The sequence below is a fragment of the Acyrthosiphon pisum genome, chromosome X, assembly GCF_005508785.2.
Source record: "Acyrthosiphon pisum isolate AL4f chromosome X, pea_aphid_22Mar2018_4r6ur, whole genome shotgun sequence".
Taxonomy (NCBI): domain Eukaryota; kingdom Metazoa; phylum Arthropoda; class Insecta; order Hemiptera; family Aphididae; genus Acyrthosiphon; species Acyrthosiphon pisum.
The window spans coordinates 29,694,704-29,698,670 of record NC_042493.1 but is presented as its reverse complement, the minus strand read 5'-3'; positions in this window follow the sequence as shown (position 1 = coordinate 29,698,670).

The following is a 3,967-nucleotide window of genomic DNA, read 5'->3' as shown; positions in this document are numbered from 1 at the left end:
ACTTTTTGCCCAACAGATAAAACTTATAGATATTTATAGAAAAAAAACTAAAAAAATTTAAACTGAAAATGTCCGTAAACAGCTCAAAAAGAGTCAAAATATTTATAGCAATAATGTAGTGAAATACTAATTGAATGAATTTATTGGTTTACTATGAACATCTATTATTTTATTGTCAAATATATAGCTGCTAAGCGCTTATTAAATATTATATCATTAGTGCTTCACCCAATACAATATGTCAATATGTTATATCAAAGACGAAAGACCATAGTTATTAAAACATTTAAAGTCACACTCATTTTTGTAATGATACTTTAATAAAAAATTTGAAAACAACTTAAAAAAAGGTGAGCAATTAGATGTCGCTCTGCTGTACAGTTGTAGGTTACAAGTGGATCACTGTAATTGATGGTGTTAATTAATTTGAATTCAATGATAAAATATCACTGTATAAGAAAAACAATTCTGAGCGAAGACGATCATACAGCGTATGATATTACTAAGTACCTATATTAATTGATGATATTACCTATTATTGAATAAAGTACCTAATTTATATAGTATAACCTATTTACGTGGGACCTTGTTTTAAATTTTCAATTCCTACCTATAAAAGTTGAACATTTTATACATTTTTAACTACAAAATAATTATTACATTTTAAATTTGATAAATTTTATCAAAAAACGAACTTTAAATGCTCATTGTGCCTATGTATTTTTAATATTTTTCAACTGCTATTGTAACAATATATCAGGAGCCTTGTATTAAATAATGACGCATTTTTACCATACAACAATTAAATTTTATTGACAGTTATAGAAAAAAAAAACTATAAAAATTGAATTTTGAAATTGCCCGTCAACAGCTTAAAACAAGTCAAAATATTTTGAAAATTGTATTATGTATAGAAAATGAGAATTTAAACATTCAGTCAAATTGTCATGTATTTACAATTATTTGTTTTTGAATTACAACAAAATAACAATATCGCTACATGATAAATCGAGTAAATATCCAATGTTGTAAAAACATGAACTTTAAATGCTCATAAAAATTTAATTTTACTTTTCAGTTGAAATTTTTTGTTGATAAAGGCAGACAAACATATAAGAAATCTTGTATTAAATTTTCAAATCTTAGATTTAAGAAGAAAAATGTTTATGAGTTTCTAACTGAAAATAATTTAAACATTTTCGTGTTATTTACGTGCTTTGTCAACATTGTAACGGAGCCACCGTTGGCGAATCTCCGCCACGTTAAAGAAACTATAACACTCGGGTGATTTCGAGTAATCAACGTGTCTTTATTTCTATATATGTTGATATACAAGGTATGGGGATGATGGTTCACGTCCGCGTGACCGTATGGTATGGTTCACGAGGTCGAGACCACCTTGACAATGAGGGGAATGAGTTGTTTATTTATAGTTCGGGAAGGTCCGGGCGGATAAGTCCGGCCCGCTCAAATAAGTGGCGTTGGTTCGTATTCCCGTACGGGTAGCGTGGCCTATGCAAGCGTGCTTGGGGGGACTTGTGCGTGTGTTCTATGAGTTCTGAATACGGGTTCGTTGACAATCCGGTCCGGCAGTGGTCTTCGGAATCCCGTGGAATGGGATTGCTCGGCGTGGCTGGCACCACCGTGTGATCGGCGACTCTTCGTATTCCTCGGCCTCCGTACTGTATGCGAACAGCGGCGTAGGATGGCTGGGCGTTCGTATTGTCCGCTCTGGTCGTCGTATCTGGTTTTCGGGTAGTCGGGTGGCGTCTTGGGTCTCACTGGTTTCGTCGGTCGGCTCCTTTAGATCAGTTGCTCCGGGCTGGCAGTTGGTGTTCTTCTCCGTATTCAAGTGACAGCAGCTATGAATTTTGCATGAGCTTGATGTCTTAAAGGTTGGAGAATTACTGGTGACGATCGCATTGCATTGCATTTCATGGTTGGAGGGACTTATAGTCCTTTTCCTGAGTTTCGGGGGGTTTAGCCCATGACTCAGAGTAGGAGGTGGAGTGGTTGAGGTGGTTTCTATGTGCGCCTGGTCAGTTCACCGGGTCTTTTCCTGTTGAGTTCTGGCGGGCCGATGGTTTGGCCTATGTTTTGTAGGTGGTTGTAGTTTGATTGTTGAAGTTTGGCGAACATGTTTTTTGAATTTTGAATGATGGTTGATTGAATCGAGGGAATTTGGCTGGATTTAGAAATGACAGTGTTCCGGACAAACCAGGGGGGGTCCAGTGATTGTTCGTAGGGCTATATGTTTTGAACTGCCTCTAGCCGACTCCAGTTTGCGTTAGATATTAGTCCTCCCCATGCTGGGCCGGCGTAGGTGACGATTGTTTTGACGTACATTTGGTATATGTTAAGCTTATGTATGATATGAACAGAATTAGTGAGAGACATGAACCTTGGGGGATGCCTGAAATCGGTGTTCTTGGTGTGGAGAAGGCGGAGCCGACTCGGAATGAGTATGTTTTGTCGGAAATTAATGATTGCACCAGTCTGATCAGCGATGGTGGTACGTGTAGCTGGAGTAGTTTGTGCAGTAGTCCGTCGTGCCACACTTTGTCGAACGCTTTCTCTAAGTCTAGGAATACTGCCGCTGTTCTTTCTTCTCGGTTTGTTGTGTTGGCTAGTTGGTCGATCACTTTCGTCAGTAGGTTAGCTGTAGGGTGTTGTTGTCTGAAGGGGTATTGATTAGGTCGGGTATAAGTCGATATGACTTTTTTCAGTTTGATCAGGATTATTATTTCCAAGACCTTGGCTATTGAGTTGATGAGTGCTATGGGTCGGTGGCTGCTTGGATTTTTGAAATCTTTGCCTGATTTCGGTATCATTATTACTGTGGCTGTTTTCCATGGAGTAGGGAAGTGTTGAAATCTAAGGTTGCAGTTGAAAATTTTGGTCAGCTTCAGTAGGGTTTTGTCAGAGAAGTGTCGGAGAGCCGTGTTGGAAATACCGTCGGGTCCTGGTGCTTTGTTGCGTGGTAGGTGTTTGATGATGTTTTTAACTTCTCCTGGAGAGACGACCGGATGAATTGGGAGTTTTGCTGACGTGTTTAGGATTCGTATTGAGTTGGCAAATGGTAAGTTAGTGGCTGGTGTTCCATCCGGGCAATTTAATTGCGTGGCTAAGTTAATAGCGAAGGGTTCGGCTTTCGCTAGGGAATCGAAGACGGGTCCTTGTTGGCCATTTAGTGGGTGATTTGGTGGTTTTCTGTTGACTAGAGATTTGTTAACTTAAATACTTTTTAGTCTACGGGTCGTAGCTTTCCGAGGAAGGAGTCCCATTCGGAGGTTCTGTGAAGTTGGATGAGCCTCTTTACTTTGGATGTCTGGTTATTGAATCTGTGTTTTGATTCTGGTTTCCGAGTGTTTTGCTATACCCTCCGTAGTCTTCGCTTTTTTGTGATTTCCCACTGGATACTATCTGGTATACGTGTATGGTTTGGTTGGTTGTCGAGGATAGATGAGTTTTTGGACATGGCGTTCTTGACGGTAGTGGTTAAGTTCTCGATTACTTGATTGAGTTCCGATGCTGAGTTGATGATTGGGTTCGGACTTTGGATGGCAAAATTCAGGTCGACTGCGAATTTTGGCCAGTTTGTAATAATTCGCTGCTGATGTGGCGGGTCGGCCGATGGCTTGCCACGGGGTGTTAGAATGACTGGACTGTGGTCAGATGAGAATTCGTCTGTGAAGTGACAGAGTTCATATTGTAGATGGTTGTTCTTCAGGATTCCTTCTTCAGTTGGTCTGGATTATGGGTCAGGGTATCTGGTGCGACAATGAAGTAGTTATTCTCCTCTATGTTGTTTAGGAGTGTCAGGCCAGCAGCATTTGTTCTTTAGCTGTTCCAAAACGGCTGTTAAGCGTTCATATCACCCGCGAGAATTGTTGGAAGGCCAGTGTCTAAAAGGTTATTAACGTCTGATAGCATAAGTGAATTTATAGGTCTTTTTAAATTGCTGAGA